The following is a 19,361-nucleotide window of genomic DNA, read 5'->3' as shown; positions in this document are numbered from 1 at the left end:
GGTATTTACAAACTGTCTTGTGGGGATTGTAACATGACTTATGTGGGCAGGACCATGAGGACCCTATCTCAGAGGATCAAAGAACATCTCAGCAATCCAGAAAAATCAAATTTTGGTTATCATGTTAAATTTAGCAACCATTCCTTCTCTCCTTCCGAAAACAGTACAATTTTACATAACATCCCAATCAAAAACTATAGACAAATGAACCTTTTAGAAGATCTAGAGATAACTAAAGAAATGAAACTTAATCCTGATTTTTGCTTGAATACACAAATCAATCTTAATTACAACTATAAACCTTTGTTCAGACTCTTGTGGGAGACTCTGGAGGAAGAAGTTTGACCTCATGCAATCAAAAAATAATTTTTTAAATTTTTTAATTCTTTACTAAAGCATCATTTAAAACAATATTTGTAATAAATCATTTGGCAGCTTATTCTTTAAAAATCACATTTCACAAATTCAATGTTAATTTATTTCCCATCTTCCTAAAAAACTTCACCATCAAGTTTCTTTACATCATGTATTAATTTTCAAAAAACGATTCGAGTTTGGTTTGTGAAGGATAACTTGTCAATTGGTTTATCCTAGACCTTAAGTCTCTTTTCAATATGTATTTCATTATTTTTTAAAAAACCAGATTTATGTAACTACAGACTTTGTTGAAAAGTTGTTCAATCCAATTGCTAAAAATGTCATATGTCAACTGTCACTTTATATGAGAAAATGTGAAGACACCTTAACGAGCACACCCTGTCTACATCGACTGTCATTAAAAATCCTCCTCCATGCGAGGCGACCATTCTGCTATCTGACACCGCAGTATTCAAATGGTAAGGTCTTTTTGACCTTACCATGATCAAATATTCGTTTTATATATAATGTAATTTTCGTGTGAAAGTCCTTTGTGCTCGTTCTTGATGTTTAACTTTTCTGGATACAAAATTAACCAGCAGCAAATTGAACAATTTTTTAAACAGACAGACAAGGTTTTTTCCAACCAATAAAATAAAAAACTACATAAGAAACAGAAGTATTTCATATCATAAATGGAACCCATCTCTCTTCATAGTGGTATTTTGACCTTTTTGACGTAAGTTAAACTTTGAATTCTAAGATCAATTATTCATTAGAGATCTTTTATTGTAGCATAGCTCCGAAGATGGCTTTATAAGCCAAAAGCGCTCAGCTAAGAATTATTAATTTTACACACTTCAAAAGTACACTTCTCCCCCTTTTACCTGTTGTCATAAGTGTGTACAAAACTTTTTCAGTCTTTACATTTGTAAATCATTTCAATTCAAAATTAAAATAATTTGATCAATTTTCAATATATCAAAATATCACAAGTTTAATCCGTTTAGTTAGTCGATCTTCGTAAATAATGACACATAGTGTCCGTGGCTAAGCGGAGAAGGCAAATGAATTCCAATACCAACCGCTCTTATCAGCGCTGGTTCGAGTCCCAATAGAAACTTTCTTTTTTGTTTTTTTTTAAATACATTTTATGATTGTAAGTATATTTATTATATAATTGTATTTTCAGAAAATACGTATTTAGTTAAAAAATTTTTCGACAATTAATGTTCAGACATCATTTGTGGCTTGTTTAATGTGTTTGTGTGTGTTTTATTCTTTTATTATTTTAATTTTTGGCACTGTTCTAATAAAAATGTTTGAGAAGTAGTAAGTATAAATTAGTTTAATATTTAAACAAAATGTAAATAAAAAGTATATTAATTTCGTTTAAATCATATAATAGAAGTATAACTTCTTACGTGCGTACAAAGTACACACACATTCTTTTTTTGTCTCTCAACGGGTTATTATTGTTGAGTAAGGTTTATTACATCCGATAGTCATAAATAAATCTCGTAAAAATGCATTGCTCAACGGTAACTATGAAGTTTACCTCTGACGTCCAGATTTATTTATTATATCTAATAACTTGCAGTAGGAACCATTGACAATAATCGATACATTGAATTTTGTTGAATTGTTAAAAACCTGTTTTTATTCGAGACACTAAACAGCTGCAAAACATTGATACCTTATTTTTTATTACCCAGCCAGTGTTAAGACATTGTAAAATGAGATTTATTTTCTAATAACTTGCAGTCGGAACCATTGGCAATACGAATTGAATTTTGTAGAATTTGCAGTATTTTGTTATTATACAAAGCATTAGTGCATTTGAAGCAGTCTAAAGCTTTTTTGTAATAATTTTACTCAAAATCTACATTAATTAGTGACAAAAACATTGATTGTGTTTGTTTTTTTCGGTATGTGTCCGTTTATTTCAAATTCCTATCATGACATAAGAAATATTTTTTATACAAAAGGGCCATATCTGCTATCTCTTTCAGGAAAATACATACGCTGTATCTAAATACAATATCAAATACAGTTTAAATTTACCTTTCTAACAATACAGAGTTGGGATAAAGTATGGAACCAAGCAAATATGTTTGAAACGAAAAGAACAATATTTATGAAACTTTGCATGCAAGTACAGTGACGCAAAAGGCATCTGATGCCATATTTTTTGTTACTACTGCACTTCCGGTTTCACCGGAAATACTCTTAACTTATTTTCTTTAAATGGGAGACCCTGTATATTGTTGCAGATTTTAAAAGAACTTGTTATTTTTAATTCATACGTACCAAGTTTGGAAGAAAAAACTATTAAAACAAGAAATAAATCTCTTTACAGTTAAAAAATAGGTTAATTTATTTACGTTAGCGTTAGACCAATGATATTAAAAATAAAAAAAAAATAATTTAAAATGTTGAAAATGTTTGCTGTTCACCTCCTGATACCGTGCAAGCCTATAAATAAATTCGTGAGTCACTTTTTGCAAGATTTCTCCACGTATTAGTTCACATTCATCAATATTATTCTTTGTCTCAAATCCTGCAAGCATGTCGCCTAACGTAAACACGTAATTTTAGATAACCCAAAGAAAAAAAATGTAACGGTTTGAGGTCCGGAGAACGAGCGGGCCACTCTGTGAATCCTCTACGTCCAATGCATGAATTTGGAAAATTCACTTCCAAAAAATGATAATTCGCCATAACCTATTATCATTAATATTTCAATACGATATTTTTCACTTAAATGAAACATTTTTAATACAACTTATTTCTGTCAATTGGTTCAGTAACAGTTTTGCCTACTATACTAAATTCAAATAAGTCATGCAGTGCATGTAAACAACAATTTTAGTCTACAGTATAGATGGTACACTTTTATTTGTTATTACGTTGTATTAATACAAAAAATTATCTACAGACACTTTTTAACAAATTTTCTCTACCAAATTTGGTATGTATGAATTAAAAATAACAAAAATCCGCACAAATATATAGGGTGTCCCATTTAAATTATATTACCCATATAATTACCCATATAATGGCCCATATTACGTTGTATTAATACAAAAAATTATCTACAGACACTTTTTAACAAATTTTCTCTACCAAATTTGGTATGTATGAATTAAAAATAACAAAAATCCGCACAAATATATAGGGTGTCCCATTTAAATTAAATAAGTTAGGGGTATTTCCGGTGAAGCCGGAAGTGGAATAGTAACAAAAAATATGGCAACAGATGCCTTTTGCGTCACTGTAGTACTTGCATGTAAAGTTTCATAAATATTGTTCTTTTCGTTTAAAAGATATTTGCTTGGTTCCATACTTTATCCCAACCCAGTATATTGCTTGCATATTATGTAAATGATAAAAAATAAAAGAAAAATAAACCAAAAATAAATGTCAAAACTTTGAGTAGCTCCTCTGTAAAAACTGTGATTTTGATTTGTGGCTCTTTTGTATTGGAAAGAAAAACTTCTTTTGGAAAGAAAAACTGAAAAATACTTGTTTAATATTTTTCTAAAATCTATCGAATGACACTAAACACGATCCTCCCACTCCACCCCTTGGAGGTAAAGTGAGGACAACTTTAAAATCTGAAATAGAAACCCCCATTCGTTATTGCAGATTTGGATTGCTTTCGTAAAAATAAGCAACTTATATTCAAGACATTTTTTCGAATTGTGAATAGATAGCGGTATAATTGGGAAAAAAGATCGTGACCTTACCTAAATTATAGAAACGGTCTAATATCTCGAGAAATACACTTCCAAATAGAAAAACCAAAATATACGTATTTAATATTTTCGAAGAACCTATCGAATAACATCAAACACGACCCTCCACTGGAGGTGGGGTAGGGGTAACTTTAAAATCAAATAAGAATCCCCATGTTTTATTGCAGATTTGAATTCCTCATGAAAAAATAAGTAACATTTATTCGAAACATTTTTTAGAATGGTTGATAAATGGCGCTAATAAATAGTGTTTTTCCGATTAAAGCGCCATCTATTCATAATTCGAAAAAATGTCTCGAAAAAATGTCTCGAATAAAAGTTACTTATTTTTACGTAGGGAATACAAATCTGCAATAAAAATGGGGCTCATATTTAAGATTTTAAAGTTACCCCCACTTCACCTCCTAGGGTGTGGAGTGAAGAGTCGTGTTTGATTTTATTCGATATTTTCTTAAAAAATATTAAACACGTATTTTTTGGTCTTTTATTTGAAAGTTATTTCTCGAGATATTAGACCGTCTCTATAATTTACATATTGTATCACGATAAAGCGTTTTTTCCGATTATAGCGCTATCTATTCACAATTCGAAAAAAATGTATTGAATGTAAGTTGCTTATTTTTACGTAAGCAATCCAAATCTGCAATAAAGAATGGGAGTTTCCATTTAAGATTTTAAAGTTACTCCCACCCTACTTCTAGGGGGTGGAGTGGGAGGGTCATGTTTAGTGTCATTCGATAGATTTTTGAAAAACATCGAACACGTATTTTTCAGTTTTTCTCTCCAATCTTCATTTTGTGAATTATTCAATTGTCCCGCGATTTATTCGATCGTCCCAGTCGACGAGTTCCACCCTGGGCACCAGGTACCTCGAAGGCTATCGCCGTCATGAAATTCGTGTTCAGTGACCTGCAAAACCCCCAAGTATAAGAATTAAACTAATATCCGTCAATATTTCCTGAGTTCGAAATTTTTCGTTTTCCATCTCTTCGAGATGCACTTTGAAAATGCATTTTCTTATGCACAATTTTTTTTGCGGGAGATCAATTTAGTTCACAAAATTGGCTGACATTCTCGAATCGAATGCAAAAAGTTGCATGACGGTTCATCTTACTGCACAAAATTCCTTGGTTTAATGCTTCATTGCCTCGCCTATGTAATGAAAATTATATTATTACCTAAAAATACCGACGTGTCAATTTCCACTTCTTAAATCGTCCCCAAAAAAAAACGATTAAAAAATAATTTTGTTAGAAGATGTGTGTAGCCGCCAATTGTTATTGTTGAGGTTATGTCACAACACTGCTCAAAACAAATTCGAGGTTTACATATACTTGCCCTGCCGATTGTAAGCAACAGCCAACTTTGGTCGGAAAGATATCAGCCTGGATGTTTTGTGCCCTATGATACTTCAAATTCTGATTATTCTGTGTGTTTATGCAATAATTATATGTGTTAACTGTTTCTGTGTTCGTAGTAATTAGTTTTTGTGTGAGATAATTATAAATTGTCTTATAATATGTGTAGGGTTTGTTGCCATTTTGAACTACACAAGTACACACTGGGAAATGTAACTGCTTAATAATTTTTTATTTTTGGGTAGGTAATTATAAATTAAAACAAATAATACCTATTTATCAAAGAATTTGAAAGCAAAATTTATTAAGAAACATAGGGAACGCTTTTGTCAGGTTCTGTACTCTGTTTACCTGCTTAAGCCGAAGCCCTGGTTTCAACACTTGTTTAAAGAATAACCTCTTGTAGCTACTAACCCAAACACTTGTGTTTATATCAGCACGATCCGTAAATAGTTGTTATGAACTACAAAGTTGTACAAATTTGGAAATTAAGATATTCAATGTAAGTTTTAGACGGGGGTTATAAAAATAATCCCAAGACAATAAATTAGACGCTCGATGCTCCTTTTGTTCTTATTTATAGCACATTCATTCTTCAGCTTTTACCTACTTTTAGCTAATTTTATTCTTATAAAATAACTTAAATTAAATTCTAAATATAGACAAAAATGAGGACAACCAGAACTTTCGCCCTTTATGTATGGAGGCAATCACTGCAGTTAGTAAGTTTAATCAGTACAGTTACAGTTTGAAATATCTAAGAGCTAGATCTAAGGATGTGGTCTCTAATACACGCTGTACGGCATATTGGATACCATCGGCTATTTTATTACCGCCAGCTTATTACTGAGGGCCGAAAGTCCCTTAGATTAAATAAAAAGTTTTTTTTGAATGAGATATTTGAAATTAAAAATCACACATCTGTGTGACACATCAAACATCTGTTGGTTTGGGCTGGCTCCCTGTAAACTTTGGTTAAATATCCTGCTACTTCTTTGGTGATAACGACATCCTGAGATGGAAGTGAATTGGTCTGTTCTTTTTCCATGGTGAATTTGATTGATTCTTCTTTACTTTGGATGTCAGTCAGGAATTTGTCCAATGCTTCTGGTCTCTGAGACCAAATGAAAAACACATAATCTACATATCTCCACCTTACTGTGAGTTGTTTGTCTTGTTTATGTACAATATTCTGTTCGAAATCCTCCATTAATATACACAGCTAATAATGTAGATAACGATGAGCCCATGGCTCACCCTAAGTTTTGTTTATACAGAGAGAGTCTGTAATTTGGAATAAATTCAATATCTCAAATACTAATGTTTTTTTTGAAAAATGCCCAGACCCGTCGATTAGTATTTCACATTGTCCTTTTTGACATAAAATAATAATTTATACAGTTTGTCCCAATTTAGAGATATGACGTCATCGTTGATTTTTTTAAATGGCAAGACTATCATTTTGATAGGGTGTGTAAAGCTATACATAACTGCAAAATATCAAATTTTTATTATTCTCTACCATTCACAAGATAATAAAAAATAACAAAGTTATGTCTGTAATTTGGAGTAAATTCAATAATTCAAATACTAATTGTATTTTTGAAAAATGCTCAGACCCGTCAATTAGTATTTTAAATTGTCAATTTTGACATACAGTAATAATGTATACAGGGAGTCCCAATTTAGAGATATGACGTCATCGTTGATTTTCTTAAATGGCAACACTGTCATTTTGAGAGCTATTTTAATAGGATCTGTAAGCAAAATTTCAAATTTTTATTCCCTACCATTTACAAGATAATAAGAAATAACAAAGTTATGAAAAACAAGTAATCGAATAATAATTGAATTTAATTATTTCAATTAAGCAAATGCTCATAATGTTGCTCATTGACTATTTGACAATAATTAAGGGCAACATTATGAGCATTTGCTTAATTGAAATAATTAAATATTTCAATTATTATTTGATTACTTGTTTTTCACAATTTTGCTATTTTTTATTATCGTGTAAATGGTAGGGAATAAAAATGTGAAATTTTGCAGTTATGTATAACTTTAAACACCCTATGAAAATAGCTGTCAAAATGACAGTGTTGCCATTTAAGAAAATCAACGATGTTGTCATATCTCTAAATTGGGACACCCTGTATACATTATTATTGTATGTCAAAGAGGACAATTTGAAATACTAATCGACGGGTCTGACCATTTTTGAAAAAAAAAATTAATATTTGAGATATTGAATTTATTCCAAATTACAGACTCTCTCTGTATATGTAAATCATCAATGAGTTGGAAGTATGACTTGTTGTCTGTGCATAGTGTCAGTAGCTCAATGATAGCTGAAGCTGATATACAGCCAAAGCCTAATTGCCAAAAGTTGGAACCAGTATGTATATAATCCTATACCAAATTTGGGCCGGTTTACAAAGTAACTAACCAGGCCCCTGGCTCTTAAATTTTTTTTTGTTAAAAAATGTGCTTGGGGCTAAAAAAGCTTGTGTTGCTCTATTCTATTGTTAAGCGAAAAAAACATAATATAGTCGATAGGAAAAAAACTTAAGCTTTCTCAGACTTCTAAAGCTGCCGATTTGACAGGTGTACCTATCTAATAGAGCTACTGCAAAATTTGCAAATGCCGTTTTAGAAGATCTAAACTTAATTTTTAAGGATAATACAGCGATGGTCATCGACAAAAATAAAATTGGGAGAGGAGTTAAGGAAACCAGACGGCAACTCCAACATGAGAATAAAACTTTAAACAAATCAATTGAAGTGCTATACTTCGATGGAAGAAAAAAATCAAACGCCAGTCTTCGAGAACGCGAGGCGAATCATGAAAACTGAAGAGCATAATATAATAATTGAAGGACAAGGTAGTTTATATTTTGATTACTTAGCTCTTAGTCAGTCTCGTGCCATATATATTGCCGAAATAATATTTATTAGAATACTTACAAAGCCATAATATACATAGATCTACGCAAATTAAGTGTTATGGGATGTGACGGTACAAATATCAATACGGGCTGGAAAGGTGGAATCATTCGGATTATACAAACGCGAGTAAATAAACCGTGTAAGGAGTGTATGCCAGTGGCACGCTAATGAACTTCCCTTACGATATTTGCTGAAAAAATTAGATGACCACATAAAAAGTCCCTATTCATATTCTGAGCTGATTGGATCCCTTTTTCTCAATTGCGAAATAATGCCCGTTATTAAATTTAAACCCATAGAAGCTGTCCTGCATCTTGCAAATAAAAATGATCTAAGTATAGATCAACATTATTTTTGTACATACTATCTAAACTAAAGCAATTGGAGATGTAATATGTGCTCAAAGTTTGGCAGAGAGAAGTCCATGAAAGGTGTCACAGTCACGTTGGTTCACGAAAGCTAACCGCATTTTTAGACTCTATGTAGCTACAAGCCCAACACCGACAGGTACGAATGGACTTAACTGATTAAATAAATTAATAAAAATGTAGCTACAACTGATCCTTCTGAAAGCTTAAAGGTTTTAGCTGAATTTCTAATAAATTTGACCAAGATTTGGAATTTGGTGCCAGGCATCTATGGAATTAATGCACTAGTACAGGAACCGAAGCTTTTCACCTCGCAATTTTTACAGAATGGATCGATTTGCTTGAAAATTTGATAATATGTAGTGGATAGTTCAAGGATCAAAATCTATATGATGCCGAAAGGCGCTTTTACCATGGGGTGGTTGCCACCCCATCTCGGGGGTGGAAATTTTTTATTATATTTTGACCGCAAAAGTTCATAAAAACATTCATTCTAAGCAAAAAACGTTCTACACATTTTTTTGATAAAATTCACAGTTTTCGATTTATTCGCTATAGAAGGTGTTAGTTTTATATCGAAAAAATCAATGTTTTTCGATATTATTTATACTCATTTACGATTCACTTAATTTTTGCCCTAGAAAAAATTTTTTCACACCAAGTTCTTGGGAATTAAATAACCTACAATTCCATATTTAAACATTTTTTCGTATCTCTGATGCTAATCTGTCTATTCTGAAGAAAATTGCATTTTTTACCAAACCACAAAAATTTGTAATTCGCTTTAACTCCAGTTTTTTAAAAACTAATTAATCTAAGCTTGTCAAACTTCTAGAATTTATTAATAATACGTAAATAAAGAAGAACGAATGAAGCTAATGACTAAAAGCAGTCCCAATTTACATTATTTCTCTTTTTTTTTTTCAAAAAAATATATTGATTTTTAACCGTAACTTTTTTATTTATTATCTTAGAAAGTTTAGTAAAAAAAATTTTTGTAGGTTTTTACAAGATCTATAAGGCTATTAATAAGAAATACTTTTAAAAATGAATAACCATTTTCAATTTCGTTGCAAAACGAAAATACAGCCGAACCATATTCTAGTCCAATCAGAGAGTGCCGCAATCACCTCTACCGGTTTCGAAACTTATTAGTCTCTCATCAGGAGGCACATATGCTGCTCTCCCTGATCCAACCAAAACAAACTCCAGCGTGCAGTCCCGAATTGCAACGAACGAAATGGCATAGATGCTCTAGCGGCAACTGCTAGCAAAAAGACTAAGCTTTCACTCTAATGGCATATAGAACATCCCACCAGAATGAAAACAATGGGAACCTTCTCTGGTTACACCTCCAAGGCTTCTACAATTTGCAAGCCATACGGATACTGAGACTAAGGAAGATGAGGGAATTCTACAATTTACCGCGCTGAGCAGATGGGACGTGAATTGTAAATTGTAGAATTCCCTCATCTTCCTTAGTCTCAGCATCCGTATGGCTTGCAAATTGTAGAAGCCTCGGAGGTGTAACCAGAGAAGGTTCCCATTGTTTTCATTTCCTGGTGGGATGTTCTATATGCCATTAGAGTGAAACCTAAGGCTACGGCTCCACGGGCTGGAAATTGACGCTAGCAGTAGCCGCAAAACGAACTTAAGATTCCACGGAACGGAATAGGAATAGCCGAACTGAACCGACTACGCACAAGTCCTGTAGTCGGTACAGTTCGGCTATTCCTATTCCGTTCTGCGGAACCTTAAGTTCGTTTTGCGGCTACTGCTAGCGTCAATTTCCAGCCCGTGGAGCCGTAGCCTTAGTCTTTTTGCTAGCAGTTGCCGCTAGGGCATCTATGCCATTTCGTTCGTTGCAATTCGGGACTGCACGCTGGAGTTTGTTTTGGTTGGATCAGGGAGAGCAGCATATGTGCCTCCTGATGAGAGACTAATAAGTTTCGAAACCGGTAGAGGTGCTTGCGGCACTCTCTGATTGGACTAGAATATGGTTCGGCTGTATTTTCGTTTTGCAACGAAATTGAAAATGGTTATTCATTTTTGATTTACATTTACTCTGTGTGGAGTATGAAGGGAACCATTCTGGTTGGAACTTTACCGCGCTGAGCAGATGGGACGTGAATTGCAAATTGTAGAATTCCCTCATCTTCCTTAGTCTCAGCATCCGTATGGCTTGCAAATTGTACAAGCTTCGGAGGTGTAACCAGAGAAGGTTCCCATTGTTTTCATTCTGGTGGGATGTTCTATATGCCATTAGAGTGAAAACTTAGTCTTTTTAAATACTTTTAAAATCCTTAGTCACAAAAAGAGCTGACTTTGAAAGGGTTGGTAAAGGTGGTTTTTGAATGTTATTACAAATTTTAACTGTCAATAGCTCACTCAATTTTTGCCGTAGAAAAAATTTTTGCAATTCAACTTCTTAGGAAATAAATAGGCTACACTTATATGTTTAAACATTTTTTCGTACATCTGATGCTATTTTTTTTTTATTGTGAAGAAAAGGGCATTTTTTACCAAACTACAAAAATTCGTTATTCGCGTTTAACTCCAATTATTTTGAAACTAATCACTCTAAGCCGGTCAAACTTCTAGAACCTATTAATAATACATAAATAAAGAAGACCAAATAAGGTCAATGACTAATTTAAATTAGGGTGGTGATTAGGGAGTTGTGTCGAATCACTGTTTCGCTGAAAAAAATAGGAACTGACATTCTTTTTAGTATAAGTCACTTAATTTTTGAGATAGAAACTTTTTTATTTCTAGAGATAGATATTTTTAAATACTTTACATTACTTTACTCAAGTTATCCTCGAAAAATGCACAGTTTTCCCGTCTTTTGACTTTGAAACTACAATATTTAGCATTTGACGAAGAAGAGCTACCATATAATTAAGTATAGCTCGATTACTATTGGTCGTAAAAAAAAATTAGAAAAAACGGTTTTGTTTATTTTTTCAAAAGGTACATTTTTGTTAAGTCAAGTTGTTTTGACAAAACGAAAACTTTTTGAGTTATTAGCAGAAATCTGATTAAAAACATTGATTTTTTCGATATAAAATCAACATTTTGTATAGCGAATGAACCTAAAACTGTTCATTTTATCAAAAAAATTTATTGAACGTCTTTTGCTTAAAATGAACGTTATTCCAACTTTTGCGGTTCAACTATAATAATTTTTCCCGTCTTTTGACTTTTGACAAATCTTGTTTCTAAAATGCTGGGAGGCATCACAAAAAACATGATAATTTCAATTTCAATTTCATATTTTTGTCCAAAAGTGTATTATAACATAGCATGCATGATACTTAATTTTTTATAATTATTTTTTAAAGACAACGAAAAACGGGATCTGCAACTATCCAATTGCTGTACATTTTTCTGTAGGTGATTGCATGTGAATCTTTCATTTAATAAAATCTACACATGTCTATTTAAAATTCTGTAAACCGCGATATATTTCATTTCGCAACAAAAATCCTTTTGAAAACTTTGTCTCGTTCAATCTAAATCTAATAAAGAGCACTCAAGCTGTTCTCTTCTCCAATTTACCCTTATCAACTTCTTAACTTCTTTACAAGGTTTGCTTCATACATCATACATGTCCCTTAAACCCAAGTACCACGTCGACAAAATAATGAAGTTAGTCCATAGAATACATTTACTCTATTCATTCCCCTAGCTTTACCTAAAATCAATTTGGTGAGATTAACTTCAAAGAACACTCGGATGAACATTAAAAGATAGGAATATGATTTCCTTGAATATACGAATAAGTAATGACGTAAAGTTCTCAATAAATATTCCCAATTCTTAATATCCAATTACTAATCTTACTTTTACTAGGTTAGTTAATATTAAAGCAGTATAAAAATATGAGTACATTATATTGAGTATAAAAATATGGTTCGTTTCTGACATTATTTTACATTATCACTATTATTTTGACCCTTATCCGTCTATGTGATTGGCATCCCTAATTATGTTTCGCTATACGTTTATTTGTATCTAAAACAATCAAATACAGGGTGTAACAAAAAGGCAGGTCATAATCATAAATTAAACCACATATTCTAGGATCAAAAATAGTTCGATTGAACCTAACTTACCTTAGAACAAATGTGCGCATAAAAAAAGTTACAGCCCATTGAAATGACAAAATGAAAATCAATTTTTTCAATATGTATATCAAAAACCATTAGAGATTTTTTATTGAAAATGAACATATGCAATTCTTATGGCAGGAACATCTTAAAAAAATAACAGTGAAATTTGTACACTGTACACTGTACACCCTATAAAAATTTTATGGTGGTTTTGTTCCCTTAAAACCCAAACTTTTGTGTGCATTCCAGTTAAATTATTATTGTGGTACCATTATTTAAACACAACGTTTTTAAAATTTTCTTGCCTCCTAGTATTTTTCAACAAGCCATTTTTTATCGAGATACGGCTTCTTTTTTAATATGTTTCAAAATATATCTACAAAATGTAAATTATAAATAAATTTTCATATTATTACCAGGTCTCTATATTCTTAATTAACCATCTACATACAAATAGGTTGTTGGTTTTACAAATGTTCAAAATTTCGAGATAAAAATTGGCTTATCGAAAAAGCACTAAGAGGCACAAAAGTTTTAAAAAGTGTTTAAAAATAACTAATGGTATCACAATACTAATTTCATTCATACGTACAGAACAGTTTGGGGGTTTAATGGAACAAAATCCCCATACAATTTTTATGGGGTGTACAAATTTCACTGTTATTTTTCTTAAGGTGTTCCTGTTCTAAGCATACCACATGTCCATTTTCAATAAAAATATGTCTAATAGTTTTCGATATATCGGGTGTCCACTTATATTTTTCCCCATTTTAACTGCCCATAACTTCTAAACAGCTCAAGATAGAAATATGCCGTATTCGTTGAAATGTTTTATTTTAGTAAAATTTTTTTCTGATTGAATTTCTTGTACAGACATACAATTACGAAAAAAAATGGCGGATTTTTGAAAACAAGAATTTGTGTGTACTTTGTACGCACGTAAGAAGTTATACTTCTACTACATATTATGTGATTTTTAAGACTATACCAAAAATTTAAAAAAATAAAAGAATAAAACGCACACAAACACATTGAAAAATGCCACAAAGAAAAAATGATTTCTGGACGATAATAATTGTTGGCAAAAATTTTAAATACGCATTTGCTGAAAAAAAAAATTATATAACAAATATACTTACAATCATAATATGCATAAAAAAATAAAAAAATAAAACTTGCATCGGGAATTGAACCCTTGAATTTCGTGCCGCTTTGACTCGTAATCGAAGCGTAGACTCACTCGTCCAATCGCACATTATTTATCATGTGGAAAAATACGGTAACTGAACGTTTTACTGTTTGACAATTGTTTTGAAAATTATGTAGTTTAAATTTTGTGGAAGAAAATATAAAAATATAACAAAACAGTAAGAAAACAATATATTAGATGAAGATTGGTAGAACTTTTGTTAGTAATCAAATTAAGTATGTAAATCAAAGCATTACATACCTACTAGATAAATAAATCTACGCCAAAAAATCATAATTTAAAAATAAAAATCGAACCTAATTTGGGATTTCTCTCTAAAATCCGCATTCTTGAGGAAATAAATGTATGTATTTCAACCTAATCCAAATGTATAATTACAATATAATTATAATAAAAACTAGGTACTTACCAAATTAGAATGAGTTTTCCTTGTCCAAAATAGTCCAAAAGTCCAAAAATATAGGTATATGAAAACTATTTAAAAAGGCAGTATAACTATTAACTAACTTTTGTTTGTTGTTTCTTTTCACACAAATTTTAAAACGCAACAACCATAAATAATCTAACTACAGCTGTGCCACAGCCACCATATTGAATAATTTTTGACATGTCATTTGAACATCCAATCAGAACAAAGTTATAATGCGCATGCGCCCGGTCGCTAGGTTTTCCCATATAAAAATTTACCCTCTATCGCCGGTAAAGAAGTATAACTTCAAAAACTTTGTTAACTTTTTTTAATGGAACACCCAGTATATTCTTTTGTAAATTGCAAGAACGCTCATTCATTTATCCAGCGATATAAAGTTTTTTAAAATCGGTTGTCAAATGACTGGGTAATTAATTAATTAATATGAGAGGTGCAACTTGGATATCACATAACTAAATAACATAATGAAAAATAACTTAGCAAATTGATATATGTTATGTGAGTTGTTCAACTTTGCATCTCTTATTTTAAAAATTAATTCTAGGCGTTCTATCCATACTGCGATATAAATTATTTTAATTTATATCGACAACATACGGTCGGAATTGTAAAAATCTGTCTTCCTTAGAGCCTCCTTGACAACAGGTAGACCTAGAAATAGTGCTATCGAGGGATGGAGGAAGACAGATTTTAATCAAAACGAAACCGTAGATTTTCTTATTTTGTTAATGCCATACTCTGCATAGAGTACAAAGACTCGTTTCATATGGGTTCTCTGAACCGCAAAGTGGAATGTTTTCCTGGCGGTGCCTTTTGGTATGTTATATTTGGGTTAAGCAGAAAGCTTGAATTGAGCCGAAATTCATTTCGTAAAAATTAATTGCTCAGTCATTTGACAACCGATTTTAAAAAACTTTATATCGCTGGATAGGTGAATGACCGTTCTTTCGATGTTCAAAAAAATATATTCGGTGTTTCATTAAAAAACTCAACAACTATTTTTTTTCAAAAATCCGCCATTTTTTATTTAAAGTCGATATAAAAAATTAAATCCATTCAAACAAAACTGTTACTAAAATAAAACATTTCAGCGAAAACCGCATATTTCTATCTTGAGCCGTTTAGAAGTTATAGGCAGTTAAAATGGGGGAAAATATAAGTGGACACCCGGTATTGGAAAAAATCGATTTTTATTTTGTAACTTCAATGGGCCGTATCTTTTTTATGCGCATATTTGTACTAAAGTAAGTAAGGTTCAATCGAACTACTTTTGGTCCCAGAATATGCGATTTAATTTTTATGGCTTGCCTTTTTGTTACACTCTGTATATTAATTTTATAAAATATTAATTGTTATTGTAAAATAACACAAACCTTTGAGCAATTACTTTAGTTAATTAAATAATAGGTATGTACCTACATATGCTTATTTATTAAAAAGAATAGGTGATTATGTTTTTAAAAATTCTCCTACAAAAAGTTATACCTCTGATCGATATACATATATTGTTCCGTTTTGCGCATATTAAGTAATCTGCTACTGTGACCTAGCTCTCTTGGTAAGCCATTCACTCTCTTGACCTCGAGATTTTTTGGGGTAAGAGCTTCTTCGTCACTTCCCCTCTCCTTCTTCTTGACGCTCGCAGACTTTGCAGTTACTCTCTTTAAGTGGCCTTCTCGAGAATCCATCTGCAATTCCATGACTTCTATCTGCTCGGAGGCAAATATCAAAATCATAGATTTGTAGGTTTATCCAGTCACCGAGTTATCTGACTTTGGGGTTTTCTTAAAATAAGGGATAATTGCAAGGAATTGTCGATTTTTATCCAAAATATTCTGCCATAGATAAACAAATGGTAGTGTTCTAATGCTTTGATGACCACCAATAACTCCTTCTTGAAGACACGGTAATTTCTTTCTGCTGTTTCCAGAATTTTGTTGAAGTATCCTATGACGTGTTCCTCACCTAACCCTCCTGTACTTGGAAAAGCACCGCATCGATACCATTTTAAGAAACATCTGTATCAAGCACAAATAGACGCTGTTGTTTAGGATATGCCAGCATTGGAGCCTTTGTCAATTTATGCTTAATTGAGGTGAAGGCAAGTTGGCAGTCTAGTGTAAAGTTCAATGACAGCTTCGTTTCAGTCAGGTTATACAGAGGTTTGACAATGTTTATAAAATATTTCATGAAGTAACCGTAGTAACTGCAAAAGCCAAGAAAGTTTTGAACATCGTGCCTGTTTCTTGGTGTGGGCCAATATTTTACTACTTTTATTTTTGCTAAGTCTACTAAAACTCCTGCGAATTACATGTCCGAGGAAATTACTTTTTCTTCAAAGAGCTCGCAAATTTTAGTATTTACTTGTAGGTGAGCGTTCCTAAGTCTGTGAATACTTAGTTTAAATTGGTAAGGTGTCCGTAGAAATCCCTTTCGATAACCATGATATTATCGAGGTATACCAGACAGATTTTTCTTGCAAGTCCCCTAAGAACTCGCTCCATTAACCATTCAAACGTAGTAGGTCGATTATACAATTTGAATGGTATCACTTTGATCTGGTAGAAACTATTTCCGGCAAAAAATGCTGTCGTATCTCTGTTTTGAGGGTGGACTGTAACTTGCCAATAGACTATTTTGACATCCACTGTAATCATTAAATGCACAATTGTTTCACATATCGGCCGCACTAATATTAAAGCTGCCACTCACCTGCCTGTTAACAGTTGGAACGTTTATTTAAGCGAAAAGCAATGTTTATTTTTTAAATTAACATTTTCTTCTGTTTTATGACAGAGGTGAAGTGTATTTTGCATTAAATAAATTCCATGCATTATTCTTTTTGTCTTAATTAATTTAATTAAAAAAACTTTTTTGCACCCTGTATAAATAATTATGTTAATGTTTATATTAGTGAATAGAGAATTGAATAACCTTTCGAATGAGCTATCACACGACCACAATTATCATTTAAAAAAGGTATCGATTACATCATCCCGCCCAGACGGATGACGTCACTAGTATGATATACAGGGTGTCCTAGACTAATTTAGCCACGCTATATCTCTTAAACGAATGAAGATTTTCAAATGGGACAAAAAGTGATATATTCTACTTGTAATACACTTTAATATGGCGTACAAAAAATCATCCCCTAATTATTCATCCCTCAGTTACAACCCCTAACTTTAATTTTTTTAATAGCAACCTGTATAGTTTTTTATAGTTTTGGATGTGGTCTTTTATCGTCTATTCAACACATTTTTTGAAAATAAAATCGGTTCGTAAATAACCAAGAAACTAACAGTTTATTTTTGTTAATTGTGTGTCCCAGACTAATTTACCCAGGCTATATTTCTTAAACGAATAGAGATTTTCGAATGGGACAAAAACTGATCTATTCCATTTGTAATACACTTTCATATGGCGTAGAAAAAATTCATCCCCTAAATATTCATCCCTAACTTACAGGGTGCTATTAAAAAAAATAAAGTTAGGGGTTGTAACTAAGGGATGAATATTTAGGGGATAATATTTTTTCTACGCCATATTAAAGTGTATGACAAATGTAATAGATCAGTTTTTGTCCCATTCGAAAACATCTATTCGTTTAAGAAATATAGCCTGGATAAATTAGTATGGGACACATAATTAACAAAATTAAACTGATATTTTCTTGGTTATTTACGAACTGATTTTATTTTCAAAAAATGTGTTAAATAGATGGTAAAAGACCACATCCAAAGCTATAAAAAAATATACAGGGTGCTATTAAAAAAATTAAAGTTAGGGGTTGTAACTAAGGGATGAATATTTAGGGGATGATTTTTTTCTACGCCATATTAAAGTGTATTACAAGTAGAATAGACCACTTTTGGTCCCATTCGAAAATCTCTATTCGTTTAAGAGATCTAGCGTGGCTAATTTAGTCTGGGACACCCTGTATATGCCAAAAAATTATAATTTAAAAATAAAAATCGACCTGTTTTGGGATTTATCTCCAGAGTCGCCCATTCTCGAGAAAATGAATTTATCCTAACTCAAACGTCCTCACTGTACACATACATAGATAGCATTTTATAAGGGATTTTAGTATTTCTTTTTAACTTTTTTCATTGCACTGTTACGTTTATAATTTATTATTACGTTTGTTGAAATAAGAGTAACAAAAATTTAAAATTCAAGAAACCTCTCATTGTTTCATAGAACGTTACCTACAATGCACCCCTTGTTTGTAGAAGTGTATATAAAGTTATTAAGGCACTTTGAAACATCGCTCAATGTCTTGCTAGTATGAACCGCAAACCCAGGGCCTATGTTTACCGTTGGTGACTATTCCCATATCGTCTTTTGTTAGAAGCAAACAATCTAACAACTAGTGGAAATTACTTACGAAATTCAAATCCGTTTTGTGTATCTGGATCAAAGTAATTGTAAACTGGGAAATGTAGAAGTCGAACTTTATTTAAGAAAAACGGTTCAACAAGTGATTGTTGCCGTAACTATGCTTGAGTTTGGAGAGTTGTACAATTTGTACAATTTGTTGTGTATAGATAATCTATATAAATAAAAATGAATGTTTGCATGTATGCATGTACCTTATGGACTCGCAAACTATGCATTTCATCATTTGATGACCTTAATCAAAGTTATTGTACATGAACCAGGGAAGGTTTCTGAGTTGGTAAGAGTAACCTTAGTTAAAAGGGGCCTGCCCCCCCCCCATAATTTTTTTTGGACAAACTTTTCCTTTTTAATTTTATATGATGTAGAACCAAACGATACAAACAGTCCTAAAGTTTCACTTTTCTATCACCAA

Source organism: Diabrotica virgifera, chromosome 4 (assembly GCF_917563875.1).
Source record: "Diabrotica virgifera virgifera chromosome 4, PGI_DIABVI_V3a".
Taxonomy (NCBI): Eukaryota; Metazoa; Arthropoda; class Insecta; order Coleoptera; family Chrysomelidae; genus Diabrotica; species Diabrotica virgifera.
Note: the sequence above shows the minus strand (reverse complement) of the source record.